The sequence below is a fragment of the Capricornis sumatraensis genome, chromosome 16 (assembly GCF_032405125.1).
Source record: "Capricornis sumatraensis isolate serow.1 chromosome 16, serow.2, whole genome shotgun sequence".
Classification (NCBI taxonomy): domain Eukaryota; kingdom Metazoa; phylum Chordata; class Mammalia; order Artiodactyla; family Bovidae; genus Capricornis; species Capricornis sumatraensis.
In genome coordinates this window covers 74,602,760-74,621,287 of record NC_091084.1, presented here as the reverse complement: position 1 = coordinate 74,621,287, position 18,528 = coordinate 74,602,760, and positions in this window count along the sequence as shown.

Sequence of the window (18,528 nt, the reverse complement as noted above, 5' to 3'; positions counted from 1 at the left end):
AGGCCACCTTGATCTCCCTTTCTTTGATCCCCTATCAATGGGTACCACCGTTTGGGTACTTCTGTGTGTGGGCTGCTGTATATCAGAGCATCCTTGAAGAGCTCCAGGAGGGCAGAGGCTGGCTCTGAAATCATTGGTTTCTCCCACCTCACCTGACAAAATGCCAAGTGTTCTATAAATATTTGTACCTTGGCAGATCTCCAATTTACCAAGGATGAGGAAAAACCCCAGAAGTGAATCAGAGGTTTTTCAGAGCTGGCCAAGTCTCTGAAAAAGCATGCCCTCCCTGTCTTCCAAGCAGGGAAACTGAGAGGTTCGGAGAGGGAGGTGATTTGCCCAGAGTCACGGGGGCAGTCAGAGCCAGAGTCCCCATCCAGTGCTCTTTTCACGGACCACCCAGGGTTTTGGCTCATGACCCCTCTTCTCCCCCAGAAATGTTGCAGCAGCTCTGTCTCTGAACCCCCACGCTTGTCTACTTTATCTCCAGAGAGGCCCCATAGTGCCGAGCCCTGTATTTTCAGGATGAGAAAGGGCCTTCAAGACCTGGTCCAAGCACCTATCAGTTCCTGAGGGCTGCCCCACACCCTTTGCCTGGAGCCAGCCTCCCCACAGGAATGAAAACTACCCTTTTCTGGTTATATTCAATCAACCACTTGTGAGTAAGCAGGCAGTACTTACAAAGTAAATGGAGCTAGTTATAAAGAACCCCCACCTGCCAATGCAGATGTAAGGGAGGCGGGTTCGATCCCTGGGTCGGGAAGATCCCCTGGAGGAGGGCATGGCAACCCCCTCAAGTATTCTTGCCTGGAGAGTCCCATGGACAGAGAAGCCTGGTGGGCTGCAGTCCACGGCACAGTCCATAGCACAGAGCTGGACACGACTGAAGCAACTTACCATGCACACACGCAAGCAATACAGGGCCCTGATTTTCCCTAAAACCACAGGTCCAAGTAACTAGGAGAGGATTTAAGGTCCTCTCCAGTCCCACTAGGGACCAGCTGAGGGTCCCTAGGATGGCTGCTGTCCTGTGCCCCCTCCCCCAGCTCTGCTGGGACAGAAGCAGCGACTCCCGCAAGGGACCTGTGTTGCTGGAATCCAAGTACCTCCCAGGCCTCCCCCGGGGACTAAGCTGGCCTGCAGTGCTGCCACAGCCAGCGCCCAGCAACCTGGGGTTTTTCCACTCCAGAAATACTGCAGGAACCTCCCCTGACCTGGCCCACCAGCAGGACAGTCAGCGGAAATTAAGGCAGCTGAACCAGGGCTCCATTTTCCTGGGGGTTTCAGGCCTGACTTTAATCAAGGCGCAGACCACAGAGTTCACATCAGTGCTGCACAGTAGGGGTCCCCAACCCCCGGCCACAGACCATCAGTGGAACTCGCCATGCAGCAGCTGAGCAGCAGGTGAGCAAGTAAAGCTTCCTCTACCGCTCCCCTTCGCTCGCATTACCACTTAAACAAACCATCGCACCCCCACCCCCGATCTGCGGAAAAATTGTCTCCCACGAAACTGGTCCTTGATACCAAAAAGGCTGGGGACTGCTGCAGTACAGAGGTCTTCACTGGTTAGAAGATGTATTTGGGGATGGAAGGGCCCCACTGAGGAAAAACCTAGCAGGCTAGAATAAGAGTCCCTTTTTCAACCCAAAGAACATTTTTCATTGGAGGGAGTGTTGGAGATTCTATGATATGATTAAAAAAAGAACAAAGGGAACAAAGGAATGGATATGATTTGGTGCTTTTGACAGCCGGGTATTCTTACTGCTTATGTTTCATTTAATCCTCACGGTGAGTTCAGAAATGAGTGTGACTTCCCCATTTTACAGGTATGAAAACTGAGTCCCAGCAAGGTGACATACTTGCCTAAGGACAGAGAAGTGGGATTTTAGCATAGGTCTGCTTCTTGCCATAGCCCAGGCTCTCTCTAGCACGCCACCCTTCTGGGAATTAGCTTTAGACTTTAAAAGTGAATCCATCTTATGCCTAAGTATTTCTGCATGATCTGCTATGAGGCCTGGGCTCCCAGACAGAAGTGAAAAACCATTGGCCTGGCTCTTGGGAGGCTTCAGGGCTGGGCTCGGCTCCCCGCTCCAGGAGGGAAGGGGCTTCTCGTCTGGGGACTATACCTCCTCCGTTTCTTTAGTGAGGAATGGAGGACTTGGAGGCCTAGATAAGGCACTTCGCAGTCCCAGGCTCATGTCCTACATCAGATGGCCCTAATTCCCACGGGAGGAGAGTGAGTGGGAGGAAGGGTTGCATCAGAAACAGGAACAGAGGCTTTGGAGCCAGGCCGATCTGAGTGCAGGTCCACCCAGGCACCCAGGCCATTGTACTTAACCTTCCCAGCCTGTTTCCCATCTGTAAAATGGGGCAACTGTGGTTACCAACCTTGTCATGTGAGTTGGCAACAAACGCTGGTACAAGGCATGCACTGTGCCCTATCAAAGGATCTGGTATGCAGAAGCATTCAGTACATGTGTTTAGAAAAGAAGCAATGAGCCCATCACCAAGTGCTTGTCAAGCTCTTATCACACGGCCAGCGTGGTGAGACCATCTGTCCAGAGCAGTTCACTCGCACTTGTGATTATAGCACAGACAGGGGCCACCGGCTCCCAGGAGCCCTGCCTTTGCATCACCACATCCTCGAGAGGAGGGAAGGCAGAGGGCAGTTGACTGCCCTCTGGAGGGGACTCAGTCCCAAGCAGGGGGGACAATGACTTGCCTGTGATTTCCCCTCCACTGTACCACAGACCCATCCAGGCAGGTCCTCCTAGCTTCTGCCCCAGGGGCCACCCAAGGATGGAGTCCAGGCTTTCAGTGAAGGAGCTGCCCTGTGGTCACCAGCCCCTGAGATGTCCCCCAGTGACCTCGCTTCCTGGTCATCACAGCTTTTTGTGGTCCCCTCCCATGCTGTATGTATGACCAATAGAATATGGTGGGAACGATGGCACGTCACTTCTGAGATTAGGTTAGGTTATGTGGCTTCTCTCTCTCTTTCTCTTTGTCTCTCTCAGCTCATCACCATGGGGGCAGCCAGGTGTCACAAGGACATTCAGGCAGCCCATGTGGAAAGGAATCAGGGTCTCTGGCTAAGAGCAATTAAAGACTCAGGGTCTCCAATGACCATACAGTGAGCCTGGAAGTAGACCCCACCCCTACGCCCCCACCCCACACGCACTGCCTAGCTTTCAGATGGTGGCAGCCCCCACCCACAACGTGACAGTGGCCTTTTGGGAAACCCTGAACCAGAATCACCTGCTAAGCCACTTCTCAAACCTTGACCCTCAGAAACTATGAGATATTAAAGGTTTGTTATCTTAAGATACAGTGTGAGGGGGACTTCCCCAGTGGTCCAGTGGTTAAGACTTTGCCTTCCAATGTGGGGGGTACGGGTTTGAAACCACATGCCTCATGGCCAAAAAACCAAACCATAAAACAGAAGCAATATAGTAACAAATTCAGTAAGATTTTTAAAATGGTCCACATCAAAAAAAAAAAAAAAAAAAAGGTGCAGTTTGGGGATATTGTTACACGGCAATAGCTAGCTAATACACATTCCCCTCCCCCACCAGCGTCCATGGGGTCAAAACAAATGGGGTCATTTTCTGCTGTCTACCCCTCAGCAAGGCACTAAATTCTTTGGGCCTCAGCTTCTTCAGCAGTGAAAATGATGAGAGAGAGGCCTTCTTCTTAGAGCTCATAAGAAGACCTACGGAGATGAATTGCGTCTACATGCTTTGAAAACCTCATATTCAGCTGTCATGGACTTAGAGGCCTCATCCCACAAGGCCTCAGCTGCCGCTGTTGACATACAAGTCGTGTTGCAGCAAAGGTGAGCCAGGCAGCCATCTCATTCTGTTTTTCTTTTCTTAATTAAACTAGGCTTGGCGGCAGTGGTGGTGGTTCTAGAATCACAATATGCTCATAATAGAAAATTAAAGCAGCTCAAAAACTATGACATGAAAAGCCAATGTTTTCCCTTACTCTCCACTCCAAACTCTGTCCCACTCATAGAGGTAACATTATAAAGACTTCATGTTCTTGTACGTGAGTTTCCTATGCATAGACAAGCATACCCATTTGTTTATTTTTAACACCAAAGGGATGGCAATATGCATACTGTTTTTAACTCTGCTTTTTCACAATGTGTCTCAAACTTCTTTTCTTATCGGTACATGTGGACCTACCTCATTCTCTTTCCTGCAATCATTCGACAATCACTTAGTGAGCGCCTACTATGCATCGGGCTCTGTTCATTCACCACATATGAAGTAAATGTCTCCTCTGTCCCAGGCACTGTTCTAGCCTAAAGATTCGCGAGCTCAGCACTACCGACATATAGGACCAGAGAATCCTTTGTTCTTGAGAAGAGGTGAACTCGAAAAAAGACACTAAGAAGTAATATTCCTAATTTGGGAAGAAGCAAGAGAGTGTGATATGGAGAAAACCATCTTGCAGCCTTATAATATTCCACGGTATGGGGGGACCATAATATATTAGGTCATTGCCTTACTGTTAGACATTTGATTATTCTGATTTTTGCCTAGCATAATTAACACTGTAATGGACATCTTTATTTTTCCATCTCCGCACACAGTTCAGGTATATCCATGGAAGAGATTTCTGGGAGGGAATTTGCCCCCATCAAGGCTATATGTCTTTAAATTTTTGACAGATGTTGTTAAACTGCCCTAAAAAAATGTTGATCAAATTTATACACCCAAAAAGAGTATATAAGACACCCTGTTTTTCCACATGAAGCTAGCACTTGGTCTTTTTGGAGGGGGAACAAAGTGGGTACAAAGAGGGGATATGTCTGGAGAGAAACAGCTGCCCCACTGACCACTGGCTGGGCCATCAACTCCTCGCAAAAGCCCACAGGATCATCCAGGAGAAGACCTGGGCAAGAGGGGGACAGAAAAGGCTATGAGGGAGAGCCTTTCCTCTGTATCCTCTCATTGCATCAGCACAAGAGAATGAGCCCCTCATGTTTGCATTCATTACACAAATGCTTAGTAGGTTTCCACTTAGGATAAGGCTTCAGGATTCTCAGTCGGGTGAATTTGTATCTTAATAGGTAATGAGATAGAATCTTCACTGCCTTCCTGTTTTTTACACTCCCCAGGGAATCCTCTTTTACCCTCTCAACCACACACACACATGTTTGTGAGGGTCTCTACCACCCACAAGTGAGCTCTGAACAGGCCAATATGTCCTTCCAAATGGACGATCTTGAAATATTTCTGCAGCATTTGTTTTGCGGGGGAGGAGAAAAACCAATTTCATACATGTGAAAAAAATTATTCTCCTCTGTTTTGTGTTTAAAACTCATTTATTCACTTATCAATTCCTTCCACAAATATTTGTTGAGGACTTTCCACGGCTAAAGATAAGGAGAGATAGTGTAAGGACGGAGCTAACTTATTTGGATATGTTTTCCAAGTCTTGGTCAAAACACGTTTCAGACTCCTTCCTAGCTGTGTGCTAAGTGCAGGGGGCAGAATCATGAGCAAAAACAGATGTAGTCCCTGCTCTCAAGGATGCTGTGATGAGGTAGGGGAGGCAGCCCTGACTTAAACAAGCTCAGCAATAAATCCAGAGTCAGGACCACGAAGTACCATGAAGAAGTGCCCGAGTCGGAGCCAGCAACAGGGGATTTGGCCTAATTGCTGGGGTGTCAGGGTGGAAATGCTGGTTGAGCAAATGTCCAGGCAAGAGGGGAAGGCAGCCTGGACTAACTAGGTTTCAGGGGAGATGGGGGTGGGGAGGGGAAAGGGAGGTGTAGGGGATTCCTGGGTTTCTTTCGCCAAAGGGTGGAAAGATTGGAAGAGCCCCAGATTACACGCCCCGAGGGTAACACAACATTTTAACTTATTTGGACTTTTATTCCCCAGCTTTTCCATCACGCAAATTGCCGAACTTGAGTCACCGTTTCAACGACTAAGGCTAGAGCTAACTTACATGGACATGTTTATAGATTTTTGTTAAAAATATAGTGCAAACTCTTCAATCTGGGCTTTTATGTCAGCAAAACCTTCCTCTGTTGTTCGTACTTCTTGTTCCCCCTTCTTTTCCCCAGTTTTCTTTTGTTGCTTTCCCAGACCAGATAACTTCTCGGAAGGCATGGAAATGGTTCCGGGCTTAGATAACAACTTAAATCCATCGCTCCTAGCTTTCAGCACCATGCATGATTCTGTCTCATTTCTTTTCGGTATCTGTTTATCTGTTTGGCCGTGTCTGGTCTTAGCTGCGGCGCGCGGGATCTCTTGAGTGGCGCACGGACTCCCTAGCTGCGGCGCGTAGGCTCAGTAGTTGCATTGTGCAGGCTTTGTTGCTCCGCAGCATGTGGGATCTTAGTTCCCTGACCAGAGATCGAACCCACATCCCCTGCACCCCATGGCAGATTCTCAACCACGGGACCACCAGGGGAGTCCCCTCTGTTTCAGGTTTGACTCCCTGGAATTGACGACTTCGGGGCAGTATCGGGTGTATGCTTGTGACCTGCCACCAAGTAACACGCAAACAGGGCAGAACCACTCAGCAGAGAGCTCAAGCGAGACAGGAGACCCTGCCTCTCACGTCATCCACTTAGACAGGAGAGGTGGGGACTTAAACTCTGCCAGTCATATGATAAGTCCTCTCTGCAAACTCAAGTTAACCATGTGTCCACTTTATCTTGAGGACATTCATTCCTGTATCTCCAGCTCCCAGAACAGTGCCTGCACATAGGAAGTGTTCAGTAAACATCTGTTGAGTAAATGAACCAGAGGATGTTTTGTTATCTCTCATTTACATCTCAGTCTCCTTGGTCTGGTTCTTCCAGCAACAAGCAGTTGTTGGAAGCAGGCAGCCCCGGACTCACACTTAGCATCACGTAATAAAAGACCTTTATGGCCAGAACAGACAGAGGCAGGAGAGAGCAGAGGGCCAAGGACAGTGATCTAACCATTCAGAGAAATGAGGATGCCTTATCTGTGGGCAGCCAGAGTCTCTAGATTCCAAGACGCACATTTTAATAGTGTGGATATCTGATCGGGCCTTCCAATTGATATGCACATATAAAAGGCAGCACTTTTTGTTTTTTACTCCCCCAAAGAGTTAGGATAAAATCAATGGTTTATCTTACAACTGATGGGAATACTGGGTTGGCCAAAAAGTTTGTTTGGGTTTTCCTGTTACATATTATGGAAAGCCCAAATGAAATTTTTGGCCAACCCAATCAACAGTAGGTTCGCTTTTGAAAAGCACCCTCCCATCACTCAGCACATCAGCTCTACAAGTCCTCTTGGTTCCTCACTGGAAACGCAGGTGAGCTGGCCCTAGTGGTCAGCCCCATAGTCTGCTCCCCGACCCCTTCCATGCCCTGCACTTGCCCAGTGGCTCTTGCCTTTCCCAGTTCCCTCTTGGCTGCACGTGAGTGTTAATAATAAGGATTTTGGAGGCCTTTGACCCAGACATTGACGGGGCTGCACTCCCTTGTGACCTTGGCCTCCAGCTGTCTTTGCCCACCAGGCGCTTCTTGGAGAGGGGCTTTGCTTAGAACTCACTGGGATGCAGCTGAGACTCCTTCATAGTTATCATCTCCAGGAGGGGCCTGAGTCCCTCTAGACCTTAGAAGGCTGTAAAACAGGAAAGGTGGAATGTGCAGTCTCATCAAGGGGGAAGGCGTTCATGAGGGTGCCGAGACTCAAGGCTGTTTTGGAGGCACCAAAGGCCAGCCCTCTACCTTCATCTACCTATGCATTTAAAGCTTCCCCTTAAGCCTGGGCAAACATTCTCACTCAACATCAAATATAACCTTGCTGATGGCAGGACCATATGGCGCAGTCTCTAAGTGGTGTTGGAATCAAATGACACAATTCAATGGTTCACAACTCATTTAATAGATTTTTTCCAAAGCTCACATTTTTTTAAAGGATACTTAAGAGGAACCAACTCACAGGTTCTGCAAGACACTATTCACGTACAGTTTTGCCTTCCTGCAATTTTGTTTCACACCCGTGTTCAATGGCACTCTTCTCTTAATCTTTCTCCTTCATCTAAGTCCTAGCCTAGACCTAAGGAACTGGCTGAACACTCACAGACCCTCCCATGTGGTTGGGGAAGGAGAGAGATGTCAGAATCCGCTTCCAACAGCAAAGGCCTGGGGACACTGAAAACCACATCAGTCTTGTCCTGTTCAATAACAAGGGAGGCTCCCATTCACAGACCCTTGGTGGCTCAACGGTACAGAACTCATCTGCAGGAGACGTGGGCTCGATCCCTGGGTCAGAAAGATTCCTTGGAGAAGGAAATGGCAACCCACTCCAGTATTCTCGCCTGGGAAATCCCGAGGACAGAGAAACCCGGCGGGTTACAATCCATGGGGCCATGAAAGAGCCAGACAGGACTTAGCAACTAAACAACAACAAACACAGCACTGTGCTTAGTTTCAGTAACACAACAGTAAAACTAAGAAAAGCTGACATTTGTTTGTTAAGCATGTGGGCTCTGGAGCCAAACCCTTTGGCGCTGGATCCTGGCCCTGACACTATTTAGCTATATGAACTTGGACCTCAGTTTCCTGGTTTGTAAACAAGGGCTGATGTTAGCACCTACTTCCAGGTTTGTTGGGAAGATGGAATTCGCTGATACAGATAACTTGCTTGGGCACTGCCCGGCACCCGGGAGTGTTCCCTCAGACCCTTTCAAGCAGCAAACCTAGGGGACAGGTATTACCACCACTGCCATACTCAGTGCCCAAAGAGGCTAAAAAACTTGCCCAGGTGGACACACATCACATGTGGGAGGTCTGCACTGAAAACTCACGGAGCTGCAAATGTCCTTCCTTTTGGAGGCTAAGTAAATATTCCAATGTATATAGGTACCACATATTCTTTACCCGGTCATCCATCATTGAATTTTTAGATTGTTTCCCTATCCTGGCTATGGTAACTAGCTCTGCAATGAACACTGGGGTACATGTATCCTTTTGAATTATGGTTTTCTCAAGCAATATGCCCAGACATATATACACTACCATGTTTAAAATAGATAGCTAATGGGAACCTGCTAAAAAGCACAGGAAGCTCATCTTGGTTCTCTGTGATGACTTAAATGGGTGGGAAGGGGGTGGGATGGGAGGGAACCCTGAGAGGGAGGGGACGTACGTATGCCTATGGCTGATTCATTTCACTGTACAGCAGAAACTGACACAGCATTGTAAGGCAATTATATTCCAATAAAAACAAAACAAGAAACTCCTGTGGCTGACCCCAAGCCCACCTTCTAAACTCTTGCACTCAATGGACAAACTCCCCTTTTACAGATGAGAAAAACAAGGCTCAGAGGAGCCCTGATCACCCCAGTGACAGAGTAAGAATGGTCCCCGATGGCTGGAGGAGGTCTCTGAGAGGTAAGCTGCCCGCTGACCAGCGCCCAGTGATCAGGCGCTGTGGTCCAGGCCGACCCTGGACCATGTGGTTCATGGTGACTGTGCCACCTCTTAGCTTTCTGCAGGGAGGAGAGGTCTCATTCCCATAGCGGTCAGGGTCCCCAGTAGTACCTCCAAGAGCAGTCACTGAGCATGGCCTGGAATAAGTGGCAGCCGCAGGGGACGACTCATCCTGGGCTGAGAAACCTTTGGCAGATGTCCTCTGGGCACTGAAGTATCGGCAGGTCCAGCTGGATGGGACAATGAGACAGAAGCCTGGCAATTGGCTTGGAGAATCCACCGCCATCTCCCTCTCCGGGCTGGACCAGAGTCTCTTGTACACAGTGCTGGGTGGATGCTGTCTGTACAAGAACTTCCTTCCTATGTGCAAGCATCTGACACCCCTCGAGGGAGAGGTGAGCCCTACCGCGCTATTTCCAGGAGTGGAGACAGATCTCTCTATACCATCCAAACTCCCGCCTGCGCCGTCTTGTGACCAAAAGAATAAAGATGAGCATGCACAGAAGGCCTACTGTATGCCAGCCCTGGGCTTGTTCATTCCATCTCACCATGGTATCCTGTAATCCTAACCACAAATTGTTAAGGCATGCATTATTATCCCCATTTACCAGAAGGCCAGCCTGAGGCTCAGAGAAGTTGAGTGCCTAGTCCAAGGTCACTCAGCTTCTGCATGGCTGAGGCAAGTTTCAAGCCCTATCTTTCCCACTACACTCAAGTGCCTTTTCTTGGGCTAAATCCAAGGCGTGGTCTCTGTAAAGAAACCAGGAGTTGGTTAAGAGGAGCTAGGGGGCCGATGACTGCCTAGCCCCCTGGATGTCTATTGCTAAGGGGGATCTGGAAGCCCCGGCTTTTGCTCAGACGCTCCCCTGAAGAAATGACTCTAAATTCCACATCCAAGAGGGACATCTGGGAAGTCTCGGGCCTTGGGGCCTCCTTCTTGTCCAGGCTCTGGCGTGTCTGGCCGGGAGGGGGGCCTGGAGCCGGGGGCTGCTTCTCTTAAACTGATTTCCAATAAAACTCAGCCCCCAGAGAGCCATCACTCTGAGGGAGAAGGAGCATGTGACATTCGGGGGCAGTCCCAGAGCAGATCTGCAAAACCCCAGAGCAGGCCCGAGGCAGTCTGCCTCGCAGCTCCTGCCCCCAGGGGCTACCAGGTGGCACCGACTCTGGCCTTGTATGGGCAAAACTGTCCTGGAAATTCTGGCTTTGGAGTCGGCTTTGTCGCTATTTTAGTCCCCGGGGTAGTGTCGGTCTCTCCCCTCGGCTCTCATTGGCTCAGACATCCAGCCAGGCCTGCCAGGACCCTGATGCAGCCTGGGGATGGGGGTGGAGGGGTGTCAGCTTGAGTCCCCAGCCCCAGGGAGGAGGAGAGCACTAAAAATAATAACAACAATAATAGCAACAACTAGCTGTTATTTCCACCAGGCATCATACTGAGAGCCTTCCATGTACTGTCTCTTTAAGACCTTCAGGCGGGGGGCGTCACTGTTATCCCCCGTTTAGGAAGCACCTTCTAGCAGGAGTTAGGTAACTTGCCCAAGGTGACAGAGTCAGCTGAGGCGGCAAAGGCAGGCACACGGACTCTCAGCCACTCAGATGAGCTACATCCAGGTGGCAGGCAGTGCTGGAAGGGGCTTTCTGCCTGCCAGCCTTCAAGCCAACCCCTCCTGCCCACAAGGGAGGCTGGGCCTCTGCTGTTGCACTTTGGTGGCAGGTCCAGGCTGGGGTCACCCAGGCTCCGGGGCCAGAGCATCGCCCCTTCCCTGAGCGCGTTGTCCCCAAGGTCCCATGAGGTCCTGACTCTGCACTGTCCGCTCAGTCTGGCCCAGCCCTAGGGCCCGGGAGAGACGGTCTGTACAGAGAAAGGTGGAAACTCTATGGGCAGCCGGGTGGGCGGGGGGCCCCAGGCCTCAGCCAGGGTTCAAAGAAAAGATGGGGCAGGGCAGGGGAGGGCAGAGGGGAGCACACCGCAAGCTTGAGTGTGAGGACCTGCCCTCCCCTGCTCTTTGGCCCTGGGGAGGATTCCACGCCCTGTGGATCTTTGGAAGCAGATAGGCCTGGGTCCAAGTCCAGCTCAGGCACTTAGCAGCTGTTTCGCCCTGGAAAATCCTCAACCCCTCTGAGCTTTGGTTTCTCCATCTGTAAAATGGGGTTAGTGGCGGCTCTGCGGTCTCTTCAAGTTGTTGAGAGAATTACGTGTAGTGTGAGCATTTGTCCCGGTTTGCTTGGAACTGGTAGGGGGTGGAGGATGGGTTCTGGAAATGCGATAAAACTGGGAATGTCAGGAATTCCCTGGCGGTCCAGTGGTTGGGAGTTGGTGCTTTCACTGCTGGGCCAGGGTTCAATCCCTGGTTGGGGAACTATGATCCTGGAAGCCGTGCAGCGCTGAGAATGTCCCAGGGATATTGGAGTGAGCTGATCACTCGTGAAATCTGGTATACAAAGCACAGAGCACAGACCCTGGCTGAGAACACACCCAACACACGAAAACTGCTTTTGCGTTACCAGGCCCTCTTCTGAGCTGTGGCTCCCTCCACCAGCCTGGCCCATCACAGATGCTCTGCCTCTGAGCCCAGAAGCCAAAGACCCCAACAAAGCCCAGTGCTGCCCTCTGGGCCCTCCTCCCCACCGCAAAACCCTTTGTCCTCAGAACGCTCCCTCCCCCCACCCAAGGCAGGCTGGGTGCCAGCAGTAATTACAGAATCACTTATTCACAGAAGCCAGCACGTGCAAACCCTGATCAGCGGTAATTAGGCAGCAAGGGGGTTTGAAAGCCTGTCAGCCAGTGCTGGGAGGGGGTGCTGAATGGGACAATCAGCTTCGCCAGCTGGGGGCAGGAAAGATTGGGAGTCCCGGGGAGGCTGCCATTGAAATGGCTTCCCCCCACCCCCTCTCCAGCTGCCGTGTACAATGAAGGGTGGGGGTGCGCTTGCCGAGGACTGAACAGCACAGGGCAGACTGGCATGAGGGAGACGTGGTGGGCGTGAGGCCCCAGGAGGGAAGGGTCTTTGAAGACAAGTCCACCCTCGTCACCCCAGTGTGGCCCCATAGAATAGAGCTTCCGAACACCCTGCGCTGGGGGTCGACCCTGTGGTGTCTTCTCTGGGTTGGGAGGCTGTGTCATCTTAAGAGAAAGAACTTCTCTAAGGCAGTGCTTCTCCAGCTCTAACGTGCTTGCAAATTTCTAGAGTTCTTGCTAAAATGCAGATTCTGGTTGAGAGTCCAGGGAGGGGCCTGAAATTCTGCATTTCTAACCAGCTCCCACACCGGTGCCCTTGACTCGGACCACACTTTGAGCAGCGAGGTTATCCATCTCTGGGGAGGGGGTGGGTGAAGGCAGAGGAAGGCCTTGGGGTCGCTTTCCTGCTCTGCAACACTGGGCAAGCCCCCTCAGTTTCCAGAGCCTCATTATCCTAACACAGAAAAGAGGGACGTCATGCCTGCTTCACAGGGCAGAGAATGAATGGGAAACAAGGGTTGTGGACAAGCCCCACATTTATGGGGAGGGGGCTGGACTTCACCTTGGCCCAGAAAGCCCCGGGCAGTTGGGGGTGAAGGGCTGAGGGGGAGGGGGATAGGAATCAGCCAGAGCTCAAATTTCAGAACAAGATGGTGAAACTGCTTCTCCCAGCTGGGGTCTGGATGTAGTTTGGGGATCCCCCAACGGTTCAGCAAGTAAAGAATCCGCCTGCGATGCAAGAGACTCAGGAGACATGCATTTGATCCCTGGGTCAGGCAATCCTCTGGAGGAGGAAATGGCAACCCACTCCAGTATTCTTACCTGGGAAATCCCATGGACAGAGGAGCCTGGCGGGCTACCATCCATGGGGTCACAAAGAGACATGACTGAGCACACGGCATGCAAGGGAGGCACGCGGGTGGGCAGACACCAAGAAGAAGAGTCTGGCCCAGGATGGCCTGAGCTGGGCCCCTCCCCTGACTGCCCTTCTGCTCTGGGGTCTCTGGGCTCCCAGCTGGGGATACTTTCCCGCCTGCACCTGACTCACTCCTGGGAGCCCTCGGCCTCTTCCCCCCGCCAACCCGCAGACACAGCCCCATCCCTGGTCCTCGGCACTAGTCAGAACCAGAGGTTGTAGATAGCTGGGCAGCCTCTGCTCAGGGTCCCGGATGTCTGGTTCTGGTGACCCTGACCCCAGCCTCTCCCAGGCGCCCTACTTTCCTCTTCCAGGAGGGAGGAGCTCCCTGCCACAGGCTGCTGCGCCCAGGGCCTGAGTCTTCCAGGGCAAGGCACTCACCACCTGGTGCATAACTGGTGCCCCCAGCAGAACCCAGACCCACGGCCCACGGGCAGCAGTCAGGGTCAGAGCTCCCAGAAACTTTCCGGGCTGCCTCCCCATGCCGATTACCTGAAGGGCAGGTGGAAAATCAACAGGGAGAAGCCGGCAACGGCTGAAGAGGCCCTGAGAAGTTCCCTCCAGGGCTCTTCTCAGCCAAACCCCGGAACTTTGTGCTATATTTTAAGTTTTCTCTTTTCTTCTCACTCTTTTTAAAAACAGGTTTCCTAGCCATTAGATTACTTTCCTGCAAAAGTTAATAGTGTTTAACCATTTACAAACATATGTTAGTTCACTTGCTCCTTGGAAGAAAAGTTATGACCAACCTAGATAGCATATTAAAAAGCTGAGACATTACTTTGCCAACAAAGGTCCGTCTAGTCAAAGCTATGGTTTTTCCAGTAATCATGTATAGATGTGAAAGTTGGACTATAAAGAAAGCTGAGTGCTGAAGAATTGATGCTTTTGAACTGTGGTTTTGGAGAAGACTCTGGAGAATCCCTTGGACTGCAAGGAGATCCAACCAGTTCATCCTAAAGGAAATCAGTCCTGAATATTCATTGGAAGGACTGATGCTGAAGCTGAAACTCCAATACTTTGGCCACCTCATGTGAAGAACTGACTCATTGGGAAAGACTCTGATGCTGGGAAAGATTGAAAGCAGGAGGACAAGGGGATGACAGAGAATGAGATGGTTGGATGGTATCACCGACTTGATGGGCATGAGTTTGAGCAAGCTCTGGGAGTTGGTGATGGACAGGGAGGCCTGGTGTGCTTGCAGTCCATGAGGTTGCAGAGTCGGACACGACTGAGCTACTGAACTGAACTGAACTGAACTATTTGTTATGAAATAATTCACGTAAACTATAAGGTCTTATCCGTGTACACCCACCCAGCTTATACATCATTGACACAGCCATGGCTTCCTGACACCTGTATGGGGTCACAGCTTCTCTTCCCCTGATCCCAGAGGGGCCACCATCACAATGCCCCCATCCGATCCCTCCAGCCCCCAGCAAGGCCATAGCAGCCACGCCCTTTTTATGGAGTCGCTTCTCCACCAGGAGCCTAGATGGGGCCTTTTCCATATTATCTCACTTAGTCTCCATGACAAAAGTCACTCCAGGTAAGGTGACTATCCCTTTTACCAGGGAGGATTCTGAGGCTCAGAGGGGCTGAATGGTTTGCCTGATGTCACACACACAGCATTCGGACCCATGGAAGGTAGATTCCCAGACAGCCCTTTGCCAGATGCCAGTTAGGTCGAGGAGAGCCCCTCCCACCCGAGTAAGGGCAGGGGCTGGGGTGGTGGCCCTTAGGGAGTGACCGCCTGACTACAGTCTCTGAAGTCACTGGCAGTTTCCAACGTCCAGTCTCTTGGGAAGTGAGTGGTAAAACCATGGGCTGGCCCCGGGGAGGCCTTTTTTTTTTTTTAATTTTACTTTATTTTACTTTACAATACTGTATTGGTTTTGCCATACATCAACATGAATCCGCCACGGGTGTACATGAGTTCCCAATCCTGAACCCCCCTCCCACCTCCCTCCCCATACCATCTCTCTGGGTCATCCCAGTGCACCAGCCCCAAACATCTTGTATCCTGCATTGAACCTGGACTGGCGATTCATTTCTTACATGATAGTATACATGTTTCAATGCCATTCTCCCAAATCATCCCTCCCTCTCCCTCTCCCACAGAGTCCAAAAGTCTGTTCTATACATCTGTGTCTCTTTTGCTGTCTCGCATACAGGGTTATCATTACCATCTTTCTAAATTCCATATATATGTGTTAATATACTGTATTGGTGTTTTTCTTTCTGGCTTACTTCACTCGGTATAATTGGCTCCAGTTTTATCCACCTCATTAGAACTGATTCAAATGTATTCTTTTTAATGGCTGAGTAATACTCCATTGTGTATATGTACCACAGCTTTCTTATCCATTTGTCTGCTGATGGACATCTAGGTTGCTTCCATGTCCTGGCTATTATAAACAGTGCTGCGATGAACATTGGGGTACACATGTCTCTTTCAATTCTGGTTTCCTCGGTGTGTATGCCCAGCAGTGGGATTGCTGGGTCATAAGGCAGTTTTTTTTTTTTTTAACCCAGGGAGGACTTTTGGTCTTCCTATGTCAGGACTGATTATAAACTGAAGCCAGAGAGACCCTCGTGTCATAAACTTTGCTTGGAAACCATCTGTGCACGTTCTTCCTATAAATGAGTCGTTCCTGGGGGTCCTGGTCCTGTGTGCTCCACTTGGGTGCAAGCAGGCCCAGGGGTGGAGGATGGGGGGACAAAGGGTCGGGGATGGTCTGGGGAGGACTCTGAAGGGATGAGTCTTCAAGGCCAGGTTCAAACAAAGCCCAGAGCAGTGTGGAGAGGCTCCGTCCCCTAGCCTGCTCCCGTCTCCTACCCCACCTGAATGCACCCCCGATCCCAGGGGTCTGGGGCCCCAGGACGCAGGATAGAGGAGAGTCTGTGTCACCTTGGCCCAGGAACAGGGACCAAGGGGCAGAGACAAACCCTTTCCCTACCTCCTGCGCCTGCAGATAAAAAAAGAAAAGCAAAGACGATAATTGCAAACCCATTTCCTTTACCCTGATCAGCTGCCACCAAGGCCCCCTTCCTGAGCCATTAATACTGGGAACAGCCATTCTGGTCCTGCGAAGACTATCCTACACCTACCAGGGTGCAGGAGATGCTGAGGAGAAAGGGACTGGGTTCCTCCTAGGCCCTTTCACCCAGGGGGTAGGGGAGGGAGCCTGTGGGGAAGCAGGGCTCGGCCTCCTTAAGCACACACACATACTCCTGCTCGCCCCGCACCTCCACCCCCTCCATCGCACCCCAGCCATGATTCCAAGGCAGAGATTGAGCCTCCGTCTCTATAATTCCTCCTGCCTGTCCTCTTACTGTTTAGATGTATAATTCAGCTCTGGAAGCAGGTGAACAGGATCTCCTATTTTCCTGAATGAATACAGGAATCTATGAATGGTGCCCATTGGACAGATGGACAAACTGAGGCTAGACTCTGCCACCAGCAAGTCACCACAGACGCGGCACCCACTTCCACTCTTTTCTATACAGCTTCACCCCAGAATCTTATAACATTTCCCAATTTTAATAATTTTGATAGTTCTCCATTAAAAAAAAATGTGGATCTCTGTTGCCGTTGGTAGCATAAGACTGAACAGAAACAGCAGTTAAAAACCCATAGGGAAGCTCAGAAACAGATCACCAGCCAAAGCTGGACAGCTTGGGTGTCTGGGTGTCTTTGCCCCTGGATGCAAGAACAATCCTTGTTTGTGATTTCATTTTTCAGATCAAATAATGAGTATTATTTGCCAATCTTTCTTCTGGGAAAATGGTTCCTGGTTTCCACATGGCTCAGCATTATGTTTGTTTCTATCTCCCCCACAAGACTGGGAGCTCCCTGACGGGAGGGAATGTATTTCATACATGGATCTCTGGGACCCCTGTGACCAGGACAGGCCTTGGCCAAAAACAGGTGATTAGCTAATGTTTGAATAACAAAAATAATGGCAGCTGTTTTTTGAGGAGGCAGCTTAGTTAAGGGTTGTAAGGACGAGCTCCAGGATCATGTTTGCCTGGGTCTGGGTCCAGATTCGATTTTCTTAAACTCTCTGTGTCTCAGGCTCTTCATCTGTGAAATGGGCTGATGGTACAGTCATCCCCTGATTTCCGCAGGAGACTGGGTCCAGGGCTGCCCCACCCCCCACCTCCATCCCTGTAGATATCAAATCCCGGAATGCTCAAGTCACTTATATAAATGGACTCTGAATCCAAGTGTATGGAGAGCCGGCTGCACTTCCTTCATAGGGCCAGATAGAAGACTAAATGGCTGTGGCAAGCCAGCTCAAACTAGGCTCACATTCGTACACCAGGGCGAGGAGGACACAGTTCCATTCAGGCACTCAGTCATGTCCTACTCTTTGTGACCCCATGAACCTCAGCACACCAGGCCTCCCTGTCCATCACCAACTCCCAGAGCTTACTCAAACCCATGTCCATTGAGTCAGGGATGCCATCCAACCATCTCATCCTCTGTCGTCACCTTCCCCTCCTCCCCTCAATCTTTCCCAGCATCAGGGTCTTTTCCGAATCAGTTCTTCACATCAGGTGGCCAAAGTATTGGAGTTTCAGCTTCAGCATCGGTCCTTTCAATGAATATTCAGGACTGGTCTCCTTTAGGATGGACTGGTTGAGTCTCCTTGCAGTCCAAGGGACTCTCAAGAGTCTTCTCCAACCACAGTTCAGAGGCATCAGTTCTTTGGCGCTCAGCCCTCTTTATGGTCCAGCTCTCACGTCCACACATGCATTTGCGTAGTCTCTGCCTTGTGACAGTTCCTGGCTAAACTATTCACATACTTCGTTTCACTCAACAATCACAACCCCCTGTTTAGTGAGGCCTACAGTCACCCCTTTTGCACATGTGGGGAATTTGAGGTTCAAAATGGTTAAGAAACTGCAGAACTGGATTTAATTCAGGGTTTGCCTGACTCCAAATGCCATGCTTTTAACCACCATGCAAAGCTGCTGGTGATCTGGTGAGCGAGTAGAGATGCCATTGGATGGCTGACCCAGCATATCCCATCTCCGTTGCCAGTTTCCCCCATCCCCACCCCCTGTAGGTGCTGGAGAAGGGAAAACATTCTCTCCAGAAGGCAAGGCCAAGAACAGCAGCCACTGGCACTGCTGAGCCCCTGAACCAAAGTCTTCAGCTGCTAAAGTTAGCCTCTTGTGTGGGATAAACAACACATTTGTTTTAGCCATTATTCCTTG